The sequence below is a fragment of the Bufo gargarizans genome, chromosome 1, assembly GCF_014858855.1.
Source record: "Bufo gargarizans isolate SCDJY-AF-19 chromosome 1, ASM1485885v1, whole genome shotgun sequence".
NCBI lineage: Eukaryota > Metazoa > Chordata > Amphibia > Anura > Bufonidae > Bufo > Bufo gargarizans.
The window spans coordinates 83,412,976-83,436,385 of NC_058080.1; positions in this window are offsets into that span (position 1 = coordinate 83,412,976).

Consider the following 23,410-nt stretch of genomic DNA (forward strand, 5'->3'; position numbering starts at 1 on the left):
GAGCTCCTTCTCCAAAAGCTTCAACAATGGGACATAATTTTCTACAAATAACTTCTTAAATGATGCTGTAAGCTTTATCCCCAGGTAATCAATTTGGTTGTTTTGCCAATCTAAATCAAAGGTATCCTTCAACTTCTTTATCTGTACAGAAGGGATGTTTATTGGGAGAGCCTGAGATTTAAGGGCGTTCAATTTATAGGACGAGACATCTCCGAATCGGGTTATGACATCAATGGAAGTTTTTAAAGAGATTTGAGAATTTGACAACGTCAAAATGATGTAGTCTGCATATAAACTGATTTTGTGTTCCGTACTCCCTATATCAACTCCCTTCACATCAGGACATTGGCGAAGGGCCTGAGCCAGAGGTTCCATAGTCAGAACAAATATCAGGGGAGACAGGGGGCAGCCCTGGCGGGTACCATTACTAGTATTAAAGGGGTCGGAGAGTGCCCCATTGACCCACACTCTGGCACTTGGTTGAGAATAAAGTGCCCTGATAGCTGCCAGGACTGCCCCCGTAAATCCCATCTTCCCCAGCACCGAGAAGGCGAACCGCCAATTAATGCGGTCAAACGCCTTCTCGGCGTCTAGGGTAACCAAAAGCGTTGGAATTTTTCCTCTCTGGACATAGTCCAGAATATTTAATGTCCGCCTAGTATTATCCTGCAGCTGCCTACCTCTCACGAATCCAACCTGGTCCGTATGAACAAGAGTAGTAATACAGGGAGCCAGACGACTTGCCAACACTTTTGCATAGATTTTTGCATCTGTATTTAACAGTGATATCGGACGATAATCCCTTACGTCATCCGAAAGAAGGTCAGTTTTTGGAATGGTGACTATCCTCGCCTCCAGCATCTCTTTTGGAGGATGACCGGTACTCACCATTTCCCCAAAAATCGGACATAAATAAGGGGAAAGTTCTTTTTGGAATAACTTATAATATGTGTTTGAAAAGCCGTCTGGCCCTGGTGCTTTATTATTCGGTAATGTTATAATAATGTCTAGGATTTCCTGCTCTGTCATTGGGGAGTTTAATTTCCCTAACTGGGCCTCAGTAAGATTCGGAAGGTCAATGGAATCTAGAAACTGATCTATAGCCACCGAGTTTACAGAAGACATATCCGAAAGGGATTCTAAATTATAGAGGGTTTTATAGAAACTCCGGAAGGAATTCACTATGCCCTGTGGATCAATGATCTTTTTATTCATAATTTTTGATGTTATATATGGGATCTTGTTTTTAGTAGTTCTCTCCTTCAATCTATGTGCTAATAATTTCCCTGATTTATTATCCTGTGCATAATATAGTGCACGGGTCTTTTTTAGATCGTTCTCATATCTATAAAGTAAATGCTCTTTCAATTGGAGACGTAGATTCTGCAACCTAGTTCCTATAATGGCGGTGGGATTGCTTTTGTTACTAGACTCCAGGGACCTAATCTGCAGGGTCAGGGCGGTTGTCCGTTCCTCTCTCTCCTTCTTTGCTATACATCCAATTTTTATATGCAGACCTCTCATGTAGGCCTTGTGGGCATTCCAGAGAGAGAAAGGGTTAGACACTGATCCCTCATTAATGCGAAAAAATTCCTTTAAACCCTCCTGCAATGTTGATCTATGTTTAGGATGCTCTAGTAAGTGGATATTATCGCGCCAAAGAAAGACTGGGGGTCTATTAGAGTCCTCGCCAATTGTTAAAGTAACAGGCGCATGGTCAGACCATGTAATCATCCCTATGGATGAGCCTACTGCTATATTTAACAAGTGGCGATCTACCAGGAAGAAGTCAATCCTAGAATATGTTTGATGGACATTTGAAAAAAAGGACAAATCCTTTTTTCCCCCATGATGAAACCTCCAGACATCATAGAGATCCTCTCTCAATAAGAGGGAGTTGAGACCCCGAATGGACCCACCAAACCCTGTTGACGAGTCCATAGCTGGATCCAATATAGAGTTGAAGTCTCCACCCCAGAGGATCAAACCCCTCCTAATCATATTCACCTTAGTCACTAAGTTACGTAAGAAGCGCAGCTGGTGTCTATTCGGAGCGTATACGAATACCATGGTGAAAATCACGCTATTTACGGATGCCACCATGATAATGTATCGCCCATTTTGGTCAACCATGGATTCAAGCAGTTGGAATACAACGAATCCCTAATTGCTACCATCACACCTCTCTGTTTTTTCGTATAATGAGAATGGAAAACATGTGGAAAGTGAGCACTTTTAAGTCTAAATGCATCCTCCTTCAGGAGATGTGTCTCGGTTGCGCAGACTATGTCCCCTTTCATGGTCTCTACATCCCTCCACAGCATGGACCTCTTGAACGGGCTATTTAAACCCTTCACATTTATTGCAACGATTTTACAGACCATCTGTCCATGGGTCCATGCTGTGGAGGGATTGAACCCCCACCGGATCAGGTCTCCACCATATTAAGGCCTGTAAACAATGTATCCCATCTTTGCACTGCGAAACAATACATAAATCACAGACAATTCTACATAAAAAAGGAAAAAAAAGGAGAACAACAACATAAAACACAATTATTTTAGGACAAACAAAAACCCGGCATAAAATGCCGTTGATCCAGGCCTTATCCTGTAGTTTCCAAAATGAGGCCATTCTTTAGAGTTTCTACTCTATGGTGCATCAGGGGGTCTTCAAATGTGACATGGCCCTCCAAAAACCATATGTTATTAATTTCCTTCTGCGCCCCGTCGTGTGCCCGTACAGCAGTTTACGACCACATATGGGGGGTTTCTGTAATCTACAGAATCAGGGTAATAAATACAGAGTTTTGTTTGGCTGTTAACCCTTGCTTTGTTACTGGAAAAAATGGCTAAAAATTGAAAATTCTTTTGGAACACCTAAAGGGTTATTAACATTTGTAAAATAAGTTTTGAATACCTTAAGGGGTGTAGTTTCTAAAATGGGGTCATTTTTGGCTGGTTATGTAAGCCTCACAAAGTGACTTCAGACCTAAACTGGGTTTTGGAAAATAAGCCTTTTAACGTCCCCGTCCCCCCCAAAAAAAAAAAAAAAATGCCATTCACAAAATGATCCAAACATGAAGTAGACATAAGGGGAATGTAAAGTAATAACTATTTTTGGAGGTATTACTGTCTATTATAAAAGTAGAGAATTTTAAATTTGCAAATTCACAAATTTTTCAACATTTTGGGTATTTTTTTATTTTTTTATAAATAAAAATGATTTTTTTTACAAAATTTTAACACTGTCATGAATAACAATATGTGACGAGAAAACAATTTTAGAATGACCTGGATAAGTAAAAGCAGTTTAAATGTATTACCACATAAAGTGACACATGTCAGGTTTGCTGAAAATGGCCTGGTCCTGAAGGTAAAAACTAGCTTGGTCTTGAAAGGGTTAAAGTATTGTAGCAATATTAAAACTTGAATAGGTAGATAAGGAAAAAAAAATGTTTTACCTATTATAGATATGCTTGAGAGAGGCAAAACTAAATATAGCCCGTCCTGGCATTATGACTCTTAAATTGGACTATAAGTTTCAAGTTAACATTAAACCTGTTCAGCACTTTTTAGTATTTCAATGCTTCTTTAAAGGCCCATTTTGAAGGCCCTGCTCATGATTTTCAGAAAGCAAACAAATCCAATTGCTGATTGATAATTGAAGAACATTTTTACTAATACGAGAAAATTCTCCCAGCATCTCTCTGAGGACGCTTGATAATTTTTAGATTTTGTTTTATTCACAAATTTTTTGGACCCCCTTTTTGCTTCCAGGGGATTTAGACAGGATTTAGACAGGCATTTTTTATTTATTTTTTGCAAAGTGATAAAATTGTGTATTTAAATTAAATATGCTAAAATATTATTATAATTATTGATTTACTACAAATAAAAAATAAAGTAAATAGTCTTATGAATCTAGGACTACTGGTAAAATCATATAAAGAATTAATATATGATATCATTTAATCTATGATTTGTTAAAATGTATAAAAATATTCGCTAAATATATTGCAGATTTTCATTTTATGTCAGATTTTTTTTTTAAGTTAAACTTCTTTTAGGAACAGATATACATATTGTATCAGTAGGATTTTAATTTTGTAAAGGTCACTTTAGAAGCAGAGGTTCCAGCTTAAAACTAAGGAATAAAATGATTTATTCATATTATCAAAAGCTTTTTGACATCTATTGATGAGTTCAGTTAAGGTGGTATATTCCAACCTGTACTTGATCTAGATGTTGAAAATAAAATACTTTTGCAAATAATTATGCTCATATCAAAAAGATTATACTTTTTGCGAATAAATACTGTAAGTAGAGTATGGAATTTTGTATCAAACATGGCTTGCTATGATGGGAAATGCATGCCTAAAACTGCCACAAATGAAATCTGTCTATTGTAGTGATTTCTTTATTTTTTATTTTATTTAATTTCTAAAAATGTATTAAAGTGATTATGGATTTTTTATTATGTCAACGTTGAGAGCACATTCTCTTTTTCCATGGCACCACTTTGGTGTAAATAGATTATGTAGCACAAACACACACACATAAAAAAATAAAAAAGATATAAATATATATTATATATATATATATATATATATATATATATATATATATATATATAGATAGATATAATTTTTTTTATTTTTTTTAAGGGAACCATAGAGCAGGCGGAACAGAGCAGATTGGTATAAATTTTTATGATTAAAGATTCAGTATAAATTGTAATTCATTCATTTAAAATTCCTGCTCATTCTGGGCTTTGGAGTCATGGAAGGGGGTCCTTTCAGTGATTGACAGCTATCTCTGTATACAGTCATAGAGGGAAGGCTGTAAATCACTGATGAGCCTGCCTCCTTGACTCTAAAACCCAGAATGAGCAGGAATTTAAATGTATAGATTATAAATTATGTTGATTCTTTTCCCATAAAGCTAATTATCACTCGGCTCAGTTCCTCTTGTTCTATAATATGTTGTCTGCAACTGAAATATCATGTTCAAGATGACTGATTTCCTTCAAGGTGCAGATTTATTAATGTTTTCCGCAACATTTGACAATTGAACAGAATCGCTTTTTTAGCTACAATGTGGGCATGGCCAAGTGAAGTTGTAAAATGCTTAACCCTCCTCTTATGTTAGGGTCAGAACCGACCCATTTTCAGGTTTTGAATGTCTATAAGTATCACATAAATTTGTTTATTGCATCAGGATTTTTTTACTTTGTCAGGAACCTCTATTTAAACAATGTAATAGAAAAATAATCCTTTTCACTAAATTATAAAATACTGTGGTTTAAATTAAGACTAGGGATGAGCGAACTCGAACTGTATAGTTCGGGTTCGTACCGAATTTTGGGGTGTCCGTGACACGGACCCGAACCCGGACATTTTCGTAAAAGTCCGGGTTCGGGTTCGGTGTTCGTCGCTTTCTTCGCGCTTTTGTGACGCTTTCTTGGCGCTTTTTGAAAGGCTGCAAAGCAGCCAATCAACAAGCGTCATACTACTTGCCCCAAGAGGCCATCACAGCCATGCCTACTATTGGCATGGCTGTGATTGGCCAGAGCACCATGTGACCCAGCCTCTATTTAAGCTGGAGTCACATAGCGCCGCCCGTCACTCTGCTCTGATTAGCGTAGGGAGAGGTTGCGGCTGCGACAGTAGGGCGAGATTAGGCAGATTAACTCCTCCAAAGGACTTGATTAACTGATCGATCTGCAGCTGTGGATCATTGAGCTGCTGATCCTCAATTGCTCACTGTTTTTAGGCTGCACAGACCGTTTGTCAGTCTCATTTTTCTGGGGTGATCGGCGGCCATTTTGTGTCTTGTGGTGCGCCAGCACAAGCTGCGACCAAGTGCATTTAACCCTCAATGGTGTGGTTGTTTTTTGGCTAAAGCCTACATCAGGGTGAAGCTGTGACACCAAGTGCATTTAACCAGCAATAGTCTGTTCATTTTTTGGCCATATACAAAATCAGGGGCAAGCTGCGCCTGTCACCAAGTGCATTTAACCCTCAATGGTGTGGTTGTTTTTTGGCTAAAGCCTACATCAGGGTGAAGCTGTCACACCAAGTGCATTTAACCAGCAATAGTCTGTTCATTTTTTGGCCATATACAAAATCAGGGGCAAGCTGCGCCTGTCACCAAGTGCATTTAACCCTCAATGGTGTGGTTGTTTTTTGGCTAAAGCCTACATCAGGGTGAAGCTGTGACACCAAGTGCATTTAACCAGCAATAGTCTATTCATTTTTTGGCCATATACAAAATCAGGGGCAAGCTGCGCCTGTCACCAAGTGCATTTAACCCTCAATGGTGTGGTTGTTTTTTGGCTAAAGCCTACATCAGGGTGAAGCTGTCACACCAAGTGCATTTAACCAGCAATAGTCTGTTCATTTTTTGGCCATATCCCAGTCTAATTCTGTCACTAAATCCATACCGGTCACCCAGCGCCTAAATACTAGGCCTCAAATTTATATCCAGCTAAATCTGTCCCTAGTGCTGTAGCTGGGCGAGTTATTTAGTGTCCGTTCAAGCACATTTCTTGTTCTGGGTTGAAATACAATTCCCAATTTAGCAATTTCATAATTTAGTGGTTCCTGCTATATCAGAGCTCTTTGAAATCTATCCCAAAAAGGGTATATAATATTGAAGGTGCACATAGGGTCATTCAGAGTAACTTCACACACACCCGCTACTGTGTATTTCCAAGTCTAATTCTGTCACTAAATCCATACCGGTGACCCAGCGCCTAAATACTAGGCCTCAAATTTAATTCCCTCTAAATCTCTCGTTACCCACCGCTGTACTGTTGTTGCTGGGCAAGATATTTAGTGTCCGTCAAAGCACATTTTTTGTTCTGGGTTGAAGTACAATTCCCAATTTAGCAATTTCATAATTTAGTGGTTTCTGCTATATCAGAGCTATTTGAAATCTATCCCAAAAAGGGTATATAATATTGAAGGTGCACATAGGGTCATTCAGAATAACTTCACACACACCCGCTACTGTGTATTTCCAAGTCTAATTCTGTCACTAAACCCATACCTGTCACCCAGCGCCTAAATACTAGGCCTCAAATTTAAATCCCTCTAAATCTCTCGTTACCGTTGTCCTGTTGTAGCTGGGAAAGTTATTTAGTGCCCGTCAAAGCACATTTTTTGTTCTGGGTTGAAGTACAATTCCCAATTTAGCAATTTCATAATTTAGTGGTTCCTGCTATATCAGAGCTATTTGAAATCTATCCCAAAAGGGTATATAATATTGAAGGTGCACATAGGGTCATTCAGAATAACTTCACACACACCCGCTACTGTGTATTTCCAAGTCTAATTCTGTCACTAAATCCATACCGGTGACCCAGCGCCTAAATACTAGGCCTCAAATTTAATTCCCTCTAAATCTCTCGTTACCCACCGGTGTACTGTTGTTGCTGGGCAAGATATTTAGTGTCCGTCAAAGCACATTTTTTGTTCTGGGTTGAAGTACAATTCCCAATTTAGCAATTTCATAATTTAGTGGTTTCTGCTATATCAGAGCTATTTGAAATCTATCCCAAAAAGGGTATATAATATTGAAGGTGCACATAGGGTCATTCAGAATAACTTCACACACACCCGCTACTGTGTATTTCCAAGTCTAATTCTGTCACTAAACCCATACCTGTCACCCAGCGCCTAAATACTAGGCCTCAAATTTAAATCCCTCTAAATCTCTCGTTACCGTTGTCCTGTTGTAGCTGGGAAAGTTATTTAGTGCCCGTCAAAGCACATTTTTTGTTCTGGGTTGAAGTACAATTCCCAATTTAGCAATTTCATAATTTAGTGGTTCCTGCTATATCAGAGCTATTTGAAATCTATCCCAAAAAGGGTATATAATATTGAAGGTGCACATAGGGTCATTCAGAATAACTTCACACACACCCGCTACTGTGTATTTCCAAGTCTAATTCTGTCACTAAATCCATACCGGTGACCCAGCGCCTAAATACTAGGCCTCAAATTTAATTCCCTCTAAATCTCTCGTTACCCACCGCTGTACTGTTGTTGCTGGGCAAGATATTTAGTGTCCGTCAAAGCACATTTTTTGTTCTGGGTTGAAGTACAATTCCCAATTTAGCAATTTCATAATTTAGTGGTTTCTGCTATATCAGAGCTATTTGAAATCTATCCCTAAAAGGGTATATAATATTGAAGGTGCACATAGGGTCATTCAGAATAACTTCACACACACCCGCTACTGTGTATTTCCAAGTCTAATTCTGTCACTAAACCCATACCTGTCACCCAGCGCCTAAATACTAGGCCTCAAATTTATATCCAGCTAAATCTGTCCCTAGTGCTGTAGCTGGGCGAGTTATTTAGTGTCCGTTCAAGCACATTTCTTGTTTTGGGTTGAAATACAATTCCCAATTTAGCAATTTCATAATTTAGTGGTTCCTGCTATATCAGAGCTCTTTGAAATCTATCCCAAAAAGGGTATATAATATTGAAGGTGCACATAGGGTCATTCAGAGTAACTTCACACACACCCGCTACTGTGTATTTCCAAGTCTAATTCTGTCACTAAATCCATACCGGTGACCCAGCGCCTAAATACTAGGCCTCAAATTTAATTCCCTCTAAATCTCTCGTTACCCACCGCTGTACTGTTGTTGCTGGGCAAGATATTTAGTGTCCGTCAAAGCACATTTTTTGTTCTGGGTTGAAGTACAATTCCCAATTTAGCAATTTCATAATTTAGTGGTTTCTGCTATATCAGAGCTATTTGAAATCTATCCCAAAAAGGGTATATAATATTGAAGGTGCACATAGGGTCATTCAGAATAACTTCACACACACCCGCTACTGTGTATTTCCAAGTCTAATTCTGTCACTAAACCCATACCTGTCACCCAGCGCCTAAATACTAGGCCTCAAATTTAAATCCCTCTAAATCTCTCGTTACCGTTGTCCTGTTGTAGCTGGGAAAGTTATTTAGTGCCCGTCAAAGCACATTTTTTGTTCTGGGTTGAAGTACAATTCCCAATTTAGCAATTTCATAATTTAGTGGTTCCTGCTATATCAGAGCTATTTGAAATCTATCCCAAAAAGGGTATATAATATTGAAGGTGCACATAGGGTCATTCAGAATAACTTCACACACACCCGCTACTGTGTATTTCCAAGTCTAATTCTGTCACTAAATCCATACCGGTGACCCAGCGCCTAAATACTAGGCCTCAAATTTAATTCCCTCTAAATCTCTCGTTACCCACCGCTGTACTGTTGTTGCTGGGCAAGATATTTAGTGTCCGTCAAAGCACATTTTTTGTTCTGGGTTGAAGTACAATTCCCAATTTAGCAATTTCATAATTTAGTGGTTTCTGCTATATCAGAGCTATTTGAAATCTATCCCTAAAAGGGTATATAATATTGAAGGTGCACATAGGGTCATTCAGAATAACTTCACACACACCCGCTACTGTGTATTTCCAAGTCTAATTCTGTCACTAAACCCATACCTGTCACCCAGCGCCTAAATACTAGGCCTCAAATTTAAATCCCTCTAAATCTCTCGTTACCGTTGTCCTGTTGTAGCTGGGAAAGTTATTTAGTGCCCGTCAAAGCACATTTTTTGTTCTGGGTTGAAGTACAATTCCCAATTTAGCAATTTCATAATTTAGTGGTTCCTGCTATATCAGAGCTATTTGAAATCTATCCCAAAAAGGGTATATAATATTGAAGGTGCACATTGGGTCATTCAGAATAACTTCACACACACGCTTCTGTGCATTTCCAAGTCTAATTCTGTCACTAAATCCATACCGGTGACCCAGCGCCTAAATACTAGGCCTCAAATTTAATTCCCTCTAAATCTCTCGTTACCCACCGCTGTACTGTTGTTGCTGGGCAAGATATTTAGTGTCCGTCAAAGCACATTTTTTGTTCTGGGTTGAAGTACAATTCCCAATTTAGCAATTTCATAATTTAGTGGTTTCTGCTATATCAGAGCTATTTGAAATCTATCCCTAAAAGGGTATATAATATTGAAGGTGCACATAGGGTCATTCAGAATAACTTCACACACACCCGCTACTGTGTATTTCCAAGTCTAATTCTGTCACTAAATCCATACCGGTGACCCAGCGCCTAAATACTAGGCCTCAAATTTAATTCCCTCTAAATCTCTCGTTACCCACCGTTGTACTGTTGTTGCTGGGCAAGATATTTAGTGTCCGTCAAAGCACATTTTTTGTTCTGGGTTGAAGTACAATTCCCAATTTAGCAATTTCATAATTTAGTGGTTTCTGCTATATCAGAGCTATTTGAAATCTATCCCTAAAAGGGTATATAATATTCAAGGTGCACATTGGGTCATTCAGAATAACTTCACACACACACGCTTCTGTGCATTTCCAAGTCTAATTCTGTCACTAAATCCATACCGGTCACCCAGCGCCTAAATACTAGGCCTCAAATTTATATCCCGCTGAATTTGAATACAATACATTGGGCCAAATAATATATTTGTTGTTGTGGTGAACCATAACAATGAGAAAAACATCTAGTAAGGGACGCGGACGTGGACATGGTCGTGGTGGTGTTAGTGGACCCTCTGGTGCTGGGAGAGGACGTGGCCGTTCTGCCACATCCACACGTCCTAGTGTACCAACTACCTCAGGTCCCAGTAGCCGCCAGAATTTACAGCGATATATGGTGGGGCCCAATGCCGTTCTAAGGATGGTAAGGCCTGAGCAGGTACAGGCATTAGTCAATTGGGTGGCCGACAGTGGATCCAGCACGTTCACATTATCTCCCACCCAGTCTTCTGCAGAAAGCGCACAGATGGCGCCTGAAAACCAACCCCATCAGTCTGTCACATCACCCCCATGCATACCAGGGAAACTGTCTCAGCCTCAAGTTATGCAGCAGTCTCTTATGCTGTTTGAAGACTCCGCTGGCAGGGTTTCCCAAGGGCATCCACCTAGCCCTTCCCCAGCGGTGAAAGACATAGAATGCACTGACGCACAACCACTTATGTTTCCTGATGATGAGGACATGGGAATACCACCTCAGCATGTCTCTGATGATGACGAAACACAGGTGCCAACTGCTGCGTCTTTCTGCAGTGTGCAGACTGAACAGGAGGTCAGGGATCAAGACTGGGTGGAAGACGATGCAGGGGACGATGAGGTCCTAGACCCCACATGGAATGAAGGTCGTGCCACTGACTTTCACAGTTCGGAGGAAGAGGCAGTGGTGAGACCGAGCCAACAGCGTAGCAAAAGAGGGAGCAGTGGGCAAAAGCAGAACACCCGCCGCCAAGAGACTCCGCCTGCTACTGACCGCCGCCATCTGGGACCGAGCACCCCAAAGGCAGCTTCAAGGAGTTCCCTGGCATGGCACTTCTTCAAACAATGTGCTGACGACAAGACCCGAGTGGTTTGCACGCTGTGCCATCAGAGCCTGAAGCGAGGCATTAACGTTCTGAACCTGAGCACAACCTGCATGACCAGGCACCTGCATGCAAAGCATGAACTGCAGTGGAGTAAACACCTTAAAACCAAGGAAGTCACTCAGGCTCCCCCTGCTACCTCTTCTGCTGCTGCCGCCTCGGCCTATTCTGCTGCTGCCGCCTCGGCCTCTTCCTCCGCCTCTGGAGGAACGTTGGCACCTGCCGCCCAGCAAACAGGGGATGTACCACCAACACCACCACCACCACCTCCGTCACCAAGCGTCTCAACCATGTCACACGCCAGCGTTCAGCTCTCCATCTCACAAACATTTGATAGAAAGCGTAAATTCCCACCTAGCCACCCTCGATCCCTGGCCCTGAATGCCAGCATTTCTAAACTACTGGCCTATGAAATGCTGTCATTTAGGCTGGTGGACACAGACAGCTTCAAACAGCTCATGTCGCTTGCTGTCCCACAGTATGTTGTTCCCAGCCGGCACTACTTCTCCAAGAGAGCCGTGCCTTCCCTGCACAACCAAGTATCCGATAAAATCAAGTGTGCACTGCGCAACGCCATCTGTAGCAAGGTCCACCTAACCACAGATACGTGGACCAGTAAGCACGGCCAGGGACGCTATATCTCCCTAACTGCACACTGGGTAAATGTAGTGGCAGCTGGGCCCCAGGCGGAGAGCTGTTTGGCGCACGTCCTTCCGCCGCCAAGGATCGCAGGGCAACATTCTTTGCCTCCTGTTGCCACCTCCTCCTTCTCGGCTTCCTCCTCCTCTTCTTCCACCTGCTCATCCAGTCAGCCACACACCTTCACCACCAACTTCAGCACAGCCCGGGGTAAACGTCAGCAGGCCATTCTGAAACTCATATGTTTGGGGGACAGGCCCCACACCGCACAGGAGTTGTGGCGGGGTATAGAACAACAGACCGACGAGTGGTTGCTGCCGGTGAGCCTCAAGCCCGGCCTGGTGGTGTGTGATAATGGGCGAAATCTCGTTGCAGCTCTGGGACTAGCCAATTTGACGCACATCCCTTGCTTGGCGCATGTGCTGAATTTGGTGGTGCAGAAGTTCATTCACAACTACCCCGACATGTCAGAGCTGCTGCATAAAGTGCGGGCCGTCTGTTCGCGCTTCCGGCGTTCACATCCTGCTGCTGCTCGCCTGTCTGCGCTACAGCGTAACTTCGGCCTTCCCGCTCACCGCCTCATATGCGACGTGCCCACCAGGTGGAACTCCACCTTGCACATGCTGGACAGACTGTGCGAGCAGCAGCAGGCCATAGTGGAGTTTCAGCTGCAGCACGCACGGGTCAGTCGCACTACAGAACAGCACCACTTCACCACCAATGACTGGGCCTCCATGCGAGACCTGTGTGCCCTGTTGCGCTGTTTCGAGTACTCCACCAACATGGCCAGTGGCGATGACACCGTTATCAGCGTTACAATACCACTTCTATGTCTCCTTGAGAAAACACTTAGGGCGATGATGGAACAGGAGGTGGCCCAGGAGGAGGAGGAGGAGGATGAGGAAGAGGGGTCATTTTTAGCACTTTCAGGCCAGTCTCTTCGAAGTGACTCAGAGGGAGGTTTTTTGCAACAGCAGAGGCCAGGTACAAATGTGGCCAGCCAGGGCCCACTACTGGAGGACGAGGAGGACGAGGATGAGGAGGAGGTGGAGGAGGATGAGGATGAAGCATGGTCACAGCGGGGTGGCACCCAACGCAGCTCGGGTCCATCACTGGTGCGTGGCTGGGGGGAAAGGCAGGACGATGACGATACGCCTCCCACAGAGGACAGCTTGTCCTTACCCCTGGGCAGCCTGGCACACATGAGCGACTACATGCTGCAGTGCCTGCGCAACGACAGCAGAGTTGCCCACATTTTAACCTGTGCGGACTACTGGGTTGCCACCCTGCTGGATCCACGCTACAAAGACAATGTGCCCACCTTACTTCCTGCACTGGAGCGTGATAGGAAGATGCGCGAGTACAAGCGCACGTTGGTAGACGCGCTACTGAGAGCATTCCCAAATGTCACAGGGGAACAAGTGGAAGCCCAAGGCCAAGGCAGAGGAGGAGCAAGAGGTCGCCAAGGCAGCTGTGTCACGGCCAGCTCCTCTGAGGGCAGGGTTAGCATGGCAGAGATGTGGAAAACTTTTGTCAACACGCCACAGCTAACTGCACCACCACCTGATACGCAACGTGTTAGCAGGAGGCAACATTTACTAACATGGTGGAACAGTACGTGTGCACACCCCTCCACGTACTGACTGATGGTTCGGCCCCATTCAACTTCTGGGTCTCTAAATTGTCCACGTGGCCAGAGCTAGCCTTTTATGCCTTGGAGGTGCTGGCCTGCCCGGCAGCCAGCGTTTTGTCTGAACGTGTATTCAGCACGGCAGGGGGCGTCATTACAGACAAACGCAGCCGCCTGTCTACAGCCAATGTGGACAAGCTGACGTTCATAAAAATGAACCAGGCATGGATCCCACAGGACCTGTCCGTCCCTTGTCCAGATTAGACATTAACTACCTCCCCATAACCATATATTATTGGACTCCAGGGCACTTCCTCATTCAATCCTATTTTTATTTTCATTTTACCATTATATTGCGATGCTACCCAAAGTTGAATGAACCTCTCCTCTGCCTGTGTGCTAGGCCTAAATATATGCCAATGGACTGTTGCAGTGGTGGCTGACATGAAGCCTGATTCTCTGCTATGACATGCAGACTAATTCTCTGCTGACATGAAGCCAGATTGTCTGTTACGGGACCTCTCTCCTCTGCCTGGGTGCTGGGCCTAAATTTATGACAATGGACTGTTGCAGTGGTGGCTGACGTGAAGCCTGATTCTCTGCTATGACATGCAGACTGATTCTCTGCTGTCATGAAGCCAGATTGTCTGTTACGGGACCTTTCTCCTCTACCTGGGTTCTGGGCCTAAATTTATGAAAATTGACTCTTACAGTGGTGGGTGACGTGAAGCCTGATTCTCTGCTATGATATGAAGACTGATTCTCTGCTGACATGAAGCCAGATTGTCTGTTACGGGACCTTTCTCCTCTGCCTGGGTTCTGGGCCTAAATTTATGAAAATTGACTCTTACAGTGGTGGGTGACGTGAAGCCTGATTCTCTGCTATGATATGAAGACTGATTCTCTGCTGACATGAAGCCAGATTGTCTGTTACGGGACCTTTCTCCTCTGCCTGGGTTCTGGGCCTAAATTTATGAAAATTGACTCTTACAGTGGTGGGTGACGTGAAGCCTGATTCTCTGCTATGATATGAAGACTGATTCTCTGCTGACATGAAGCCAGATTGTCTGTTACGGGACCTTTCTCCTCTGCCTGGGTTCTGGGCCTAAATTTATGAAAATTGACTCTTACAGTGGTGGGTGACGTGAAGCCTGATTCTCTGCTATGATATGAAGACTGATTCTCTGCTGACATGAAGCCAGATTGTCTGTTACGGGACCTTTCTCCTCTGCCTGGGTTCTGGGCCTAAATTTATGAAAATTGACTCTTACAGTGGTGGGTGACGTGAAGCCTGATTCTCTGCTATGATATGAAGACTGATTCTCTGCTGACATGAAGCCAGATTGTCTGTTACGGGACCTTTCTCCTCTGCCTGGGTTCTGGGCCTAAATTTATGAAAATTGACTCTTACAGTGGTGGGTGACGTGAAGCCTGATTCTCTGCTATGATATGAAGACTGATTCTCTGCTGACATGAAGCCAGATTGTCTGTTACGGGACCTCTCTCCTCTGCCTGGGTGCTGGGCCTAAATATATGCCAATGGACTGTTGCAGTGGTGGCTGACGTGAAGCCTCATTCTCTGCTATGACATGCAGACTAATTCTCTGCTGACATGAAGACAGATTCTCTGTTACGGGACCTCTCTCCTCTGCCTGGGTGCCGGGGCCTAAATATCTGAGAATGGACTGTTCCAGTGGTGGCTGACGTGAAGCCTCATTCTCTGCTATGACATGCAGACTAATTCTCTGCTGACATGAAGACAGATTCTCTGTTACGGGACCTCCCTCCTCTGCCTGGGTGCTGGGCCTAAATATATGCCAATGGACTGTTGCAGTGGTGGCTGACGTGAAGCCTCATTCTCTGCTATGACATGCAGACTAATTCTCTGCTGACATGAAGACAGATTCTCTGTTACGGGACCTCCCTCCTCTGCCTGGGTGCTGGGCCTAAATATATGCCAATGGACTGTTGCAGTGGTGGCTGACGTGAAGCCTCATTCTCTGCTATGACATGCAGACTGATTCTCTGCTGACATGAAGCCAGATTCTCTGTTACGGGACCTCTCTCCTCTGCCTGTGTGTGTGCTGGGCCTAAATATATGCCAATGGACTGTTGCAGTGGTGGCTGACGTGAAGCCTCATTCTCTGCTATGACATGCAGACTGATTCTCTGCTGACATGAAGCCAGATTCTCTGTTACGGGACCTCTCTCCTCTGCCTGTGTGTGTGCTGGGCCTAAATATATGCCAATGGACTGTTGCAGTGGTGGCTGACGTGAAGCCTCATTCTCTGCTATGACATGCAGACTAATTCTCTGCTGACATGAAGACAGATTCTCTGTTACGGGACCTCCCTCCTCTGCCTGGGTGCTGGGCCTAAATATATGCCAATGGACTGTTGCAGTGGTGGCTGACGTGAAGCCTCATTCTCTGCTATGACATGCAGACTGATTCTCTGCTGACATGAAGCCAGATTCTCTGTTACGGGACCTCTCTCCTCTGCCTGTGTGTGTGCTGGGCCTAAATATATGCCAATGGACTGTTGCAGTGGTGGCTGACGTGAAGCCTCATTCTCTGCTATGACATGCAGACTGATTCTCTGCTGACATGAAGCCAGATTCTCTGTTACGGGACCTCTCTCCTCTGCCTGTGTGTGTGCTGGGCCTAAATATATGCCAATGGACTGTTGCAGTGGTGGCTGACGTGAAGCCTCATTCTCTGCTATGACATGCAGACTAATTCTCTGCTGACATGAAGACAGATTCTCTGTTACGGGACCTCCCTCCTCTGCCTGGGTGCTGGGCCTAAATATATGCCAATGGACTGTTGCAGTGGTGGCTGACGTGAAGCCTCATTCTCTGCTATGACATGCAGACTAATTCTCTGCTGACATGAAGACAGATTCTCTGTTACGGGACCTCTCTTCTCTGCCTGGGTGCCGGGGCCTAAATATCTGAGAATGGACTGTTCCAGTGGTGGGTGACGGGAAGCCAGATTCTCTGCTATGGAACCTCTCTCCAATTGATTTTGGTTAATTTTTATTTATTTAATTTTTATTTTAATTCATTTCCCTATCCACATTTGTTTGCAGGGGATTTACCTACATGTTGCTGCCTTTTGCAGCCCTCTAGCTCTTTCCTGGGCTGTTTTACAGCCTTTTTAGTGCCGAAAAGTTCGGGTCCCCATTGACTTCAATGGGGTTCGGGTTCGGGACGAAGTTCGGATCGGGTTCGGATCCCGAACCCGAACATTTCCGGGATGTTCGGCCGAACTTCTCGAACCCGAACATCCAGGTGTTCGCTCAACTCTAATTAAGACGTTTATGGTGTTAGCGTCAATTCTGACCCAGTTATAACATAGGATTATAGGACACTAATAAGTGCCAAAACTGAAATCATAAACACTCTCTCTGGTTAGTAACACTGACAGCCAATCCCCTCTCAGCCCTGTGAGCTGTAGTTAGGGAGGGGACTATCTCTTTGCCTGCTTGTCTGCTGCTTTAAATAAAGTAAAGAAACATAAGACCAATACATTTCAGAGTTGCTGACTTGCAGAGTCATCATCTCCAATATTCAGCATGGGGGGTATGCTATCAAAAGAAAGGTCTAAGGGGTCACACCAAAAATATTAAAACCAATCTTTTCAAGGATAAAGAAGCCTAACAAGGTAACCAAGAGGTAAGAAACAAATTGGATGATAAATAATTGTTCAGAGGGTATTTTATGGCTGATTTAAGACACGGGTCAAAACCGACCCGTTAACATCATGGGTAGTAACAGAAAGCTAACATAAGAGGAGGGTTAAAATCTATTATTGCTATGTTTCAGAGCAAATTATGGTCTCACTTGTGTGAAGTACACTAAGAGATGACATTAGTAAGTGAAATAATCGAACTTACAGAAACATGCACTAAATGTAACAGTATAATCCACTGAGATAAATTTGGCACATCATGAAACTTTAGCATCTATAAAGAAGTATTAGTAAATGTGTCTTAGTCTTCTATGCTTGTTTGTTATCTAATAGTGATGCAAGACTGTTTTTAATCTGATAAATAACAAGTAGAATTTTCAAAAGGTTTCATGGAAACATGTTAAATGGGTTTTCCAGGAATAAAAAAAAAAAATGAAAATACATAAATATTACTTTATTATAATTACATTTCCAAATACCTTTGATTAGTTATAATGGCTTGTTTTGTCTAGGGAGCAATGATGACTTCCTTGGCCCCTTCCTCCCCCCATTACTCTGACTACATCTGTACACTCCGGCCATGACATTAGAGAGAGCTAGGGAGGGGGTTACAGGGGATATATTATAGAGATGGAGGGGGATACTGGGATATATTACAGACAGGGAGGGGGATACAGGCATATATTATAGAGAGGGAGGGGTATACAGTGGGTATATGATATACTGTAGAGAAGGAGGCGTTACAGTGATGTATGATATTATAGAGAGGGAGGGGATTCAGGGATATATGCTATACTGTAGAGAAGGAGGTGGTACGGGGATATATGATATACGGTACCTTAGAGAAGGAAGGGGTATATAACAGAGAAAGGATATATAATATACTATAGGGAAGCAGGGAGGTATGTAACATAAGAGCCCTGTGTGAGTGCTCACGGCTGAGAGTCCGTGCGTAAGTGCTGATAATTGAACTGCGCATGCGCGGCGTCCAATCAAGACATGACACTCCACACGCCGCCTGCACCTCTCACACCAGCGTGCCGCCCAATCACTGCTGCACACACCAGCTCGCATGACGTGCCGACCAATCATCGCACGGCACTCCACGCACCACCCACACCTGCACGTCGGCCAACAACCGCCGCCGCTCACAGGTTATCGGGTGCTCTCCACGTAGGAGTGCCGCTATCTCTGTTCGTACATCACACAGCCGCACACTCCCAGCACTCTCAGCCACAGACAGCAACCGCTGCCAGCAGTCTCAACTACCAGTCGCTGCCAGCAGTCTCAGAACCACCAGTCAGTGCCAGCCATCTCAGCCATCAGTCAGTGCCACCAGCCACCAATCACAGTGCCAGCAGTCAGTGCCAGCTGTTTCAGCCATCAGTCAGTGCCACCAGTCACAGTGCCAGCAGTCTCAGCCACCAGTCAGTGCCAGTTGTCTCAGCCACCAGTCAGTGCCAGCCGTCTCAGCCATCAGTCAGTGCCACCAGCCACATCCACCAGTCACAGTGCCAGCCATCTCAGCCATCAGTCAGTGCCACTAGCCAACAGTCACAGTGCCAGCAGTCTTAGCCACCAGTCAGTGCCAGCCGTCTCAGCTACCAGTAAGTGCCACCAGCCACCAGTCAGTGCCAGCAGTCTCAGCCACCAGTCAGTGCCAGCTATCTCAGCCACCAGTCACAGTGCAAGCAGTCTCAGTCACCAGTCACAATGCCAGCAGTCTCAGCCACCAGTCACAGTGTCATCAGTCTCAGCCACCAGTCAGTGCCAGTGCCACTTAATATAGACTGTTCCTACTAATGTTTATGCACTACCATTCTAGCGCTCGTTATTGTAATGGGATTTATGTCTAGTATATTTATAATAAAGTAATATTTAAGTATTTTCATTTTCTTAATTCCCGGAGGACCCCCTTTAAGATATTGTAGCTTAAAACTAATCCAAAATAATCAATGAAAATCATCATGGCTTACAATATGTGAAAAATGCCTTTTCCTATGTCTAGTCTAAAGAGCAGTTTGGCATCTTTTAAGATAAAGTATTTGCTTAATATTTGTAATTATATTTGGTATACGTTTTAGAGATGATAGAATCAATCCTAAACGAATTAGGTTACTTACGAATTTCACCAGAATTTGTCCGTTAAATGATTCCAAAGATTTTGCGATACACTTTAGATAAATCTCATAAAAACAGCGTCCAGTGACATTCTAGTATGATAATAGGCTGAAGAACCGTGAAGTAAAAAGATCACATTATGCTGTGAGGAAGTAGGGAAGGGCTTTCCCTGATTAGCTCAGATGATCAGTCAATCAAGGGAAGTAGGCAGGCAGATCCTTATGCAGAGATAGAACAATTTACTTTCTTTGTTCAAGTGACCAGGAAGGGTTTCTTTTCTACAATTCATAGGGTTATTGCCAGCACCCCAATAGCATACATTCTTTAAAAAAAAAAACATACATTCAAAAAATACATCTTAAGAAGTTCTTGAGGAAGCCGCATGGCAAAACCAGCCATGTGAAGTACAGTTTGTTTTTATACAAGGCTTTTAAACAAGTTTTAATTTTGTGAGTATAACAATAAATGGAGATTTAAAAGTGTTCCGTGAATTCTACCCAGGGTGTTTGTTGCTTTGCCTCCTGATTGCTCATTCAGGTACTCGTATTTCCTGGAACACTGCAAGTGTTAACATAGGTCTGAAGATGCTACATACAGACGTGGACAAAATTGTTGGTACCCTTTGGTCAATGAAAGAAAAAGTCACAATGGTCACAGAAATAACTTTAATCTGACAAAAGTAATAATAAATTAAAATTCTATAAATGTTAACCAATGAAAGTCAGACATTGTTTTTCAACCATGCTTCAACAGAATTATGTAAAAAAATAAACTCATGAAACAGGCATGGACAAAAATGATGGTACCCCTAGAAAACACAGAACATAATGTGACCAAAGGGACATGTTAATTCAAGGTGTGTCCACTAATTAGCATCACAGGTGTCTACAACCTTGTAATCAGCCATTGGGCCTATATATATGGCTCCAGGTAATCACTGTGTTGTTTGGTGATATGGTGTGTACCACACTCGACATGGACCAGAGGAAGCAAAGGAAAGAGCTGTCTCAAGAGATCAGAAAGAAAATTATAGACAAGCATGTTAAAGGTAAAGGCTATAAGACCATCTCCAAGCAACTAGATGTTCCTGTGAGTACAGTTGCACATATTATTCATAAGTTTAAGATCCATGGGACTGTAGCCAACCTCCCTGGACGTGGCCGCAGGAGGAAAATTGATGACAAATCTAAGAGACGGATAATCCGAATGGTAACAAAAGAGCCTAGAAAGACTTCTAAAGAGATTCAAGGTGAACTTCATGCTCAAGGAACATCAGTGTCAGATCGCACCATCCGTCGTTGTTTGAGCCAAAGTGGACTACATGGGAGACGACCAAGGAGGACACCATTGTTGAAAACGAATCATAAAAAAGCAAGACTGGAATATGCCAAACTACATGTTGACAAGCCACAAAGCTTCTGGGAGAATGTCCTGTGGACAGATGAGACAAAAATCGAAGTTTTTGCCAAGGCACATCAGCTGTATGTTCACAGACGAAAAAATGAAGCATATCAAGAAAAGAACACTGTCCCTACTGTGAAACATGGAGGAGGCTCTGTTATGTTCTGGGGCTGCTTTGCTGCGTCTGGCACAGGGTGTCTTGAATCTGTGCAGGGTACAATGAAATCTCAAGACTATCAAGGAATTCTAGAGAGAAATGTACTAGCCAGTGTCAGAAAGCTTGGTCTCAGTCGCAGGTCATGGGTCTTGCAACAGGACAATGACCCAAAACACACCGCTAAAAACACCCAAGAATGGCTAAGAGGAAAAAATTGGACTATTCTAAAGTGGCCTTCTATGAGCCCTGACCTCAATCCTATTGAGCATCTTTGGAAGGAGCTGAAACATGCAGTCTGGAAAAGGCACCCTTCAAACCGGACACAACTGGAGCAGTTTGCTCATGAGGAGTGGGCCAAAATACCTGCTGAGAGGTGCAGATGTCTCATTGACAGTTACAGGAAGCGTTTGATTGCAGTGATTGCCTCAAAAGGTTGCGCAACAAAATATTAAGTTAGGGGTACCATCATTTTTGTCCATGCCTGTTTCATGAGTTTATTTTTTTACATAATTCTGTTGAAGCATGGTTGAAAAACAATGTCAGACTTTCATTGGTTAACATTTATAGAATTTTAATTTATTATTACTTTTGTCAGATTAAAGTTATTTCTGTGACCATTGTGACTTTTTCTTTCATTGACCAAAGGGTACCAACAATTTTGTCCACGTCTGTATCTGAAGAGGAAAAGCTACTCTGAAAGGAGAAGGAAAACCTGGTTGTGATATAGCCAACATCAGAGTGGTGTTTCAGGCTCATCAGAAGGAGGACTATAAGCATGCTGAGGAGGTTTGCAGTCTTAAAAGAACACATTATAAAAACAGATAATACATTTGAAGACATTTTACTCTGAGTCCTATCAATTTTATTGTATTCCTTTCTGGACTTATAGCTACAGAACAGTTTGCCATTATACCACTTGATCCATGACATTCAAGCTTGTTGTGTGCCATAACCGCAGGGGCTACACGTGAGGTGCACGGTGGGACGATGAGGGGCTAATAATAATACAGTTCATCGGTTTACTCATGGTTAACAGAAAGCCTCCCTGGGCCAGCAGCACAGTGATGAGGAAGACAGCACAAAATCCTCCGGGGCACACTCTGTGGTAGGGAAGCACCAGCCTAGATGGAGGTTGAGGTGCCCTTGATGGCAGTGGTGTTTAGGGTGCTTGTGGCGGCTGGGTCCCTTGGTGGCATTTGTTGTGACGCCAGTACCGTTAATGGTGGTACAACCAGTTGTAGTTAAATTGAAAAATGAAGTAGACAGTGGTAGGATACAACTCACAACTTTTCCTGAAGTTGGTTCTAGTTGCGGCATATACATCCAGACAGAATACAGTCTTTTGTTCTTTAGAGTAATTCTGTTGATCTACTGTTAAGAGGTTTGGCTGGGTTTTGACTCAGCTTCAAGGTCCCTTTTGAACCAGTGTAATTTGGTGAGGTTGCCTGTAGTACTTACTGGTATGCTTATGCGTATGTTTCTGTATCTTCCAAGCCCTTGAACAGGTAGCTAATCTGTATTCTTCAATGTATGGTGAGGCTGCCTGTAGCTAGATTGTCCTCCACCATGTGCAAAGGTGCCCATTAATCCTTAGGTAGTGGCTGTTATCACCAATGTCTCTCTTTTAGCTTGGTTTTCTTCCAGGGACGCAAACACTATCCTCTGGTTGTAGGTTATAAAAGAACTAAGAGGATCACAGGAGGAAAACGCTCTCCTGCCCCTCATACCTTGGCTCTACCTCATTGCTGCATCAGACTTCACCCACTACTCTGTGGTGTGTAGCCTCAGCTCAACAACTGACTCTACTCCTCTCAACAACCACTTTCTACCCCCCTCTACACTAGGCCTGACCTAAGTATTTATATGGACTAAGTGCTATCCCCATCTAGTAGTGGGATGTATAAAATGCACCTAACCAGCCTATGAACAGGGATACAACAGATGATGTAATGCAGAATGACATGCAGCATGGTTGCATTCATTTTGCAGTTCCCACGTGTCCTGAGTGGGATGCTGCAAGCTCACTGGAATTCCACCATACATATGCTAGAGTGTCTGTATGAGCAGCATAAAGTGATGAATGATTTCATGATGAATCAGTTCACCTCAGCAGGAAGCATGTGTTGTGTTGATGTCAGACAATGGCAGCTCTTTAGAGACTTATGTTGCCTCCTCAGGCCCTTTGAAGAAACCACCAGATTTGTCAGTAGGGACAACTGTGCGCATTAATGATGACATCACCCTGATACTTATCCTAGGGCAGATGCTCACAGTGATGCACCAAGAGACAGCAGCAGAAGGAAAGCTTATGCATCTTTGTGGCCGCACTG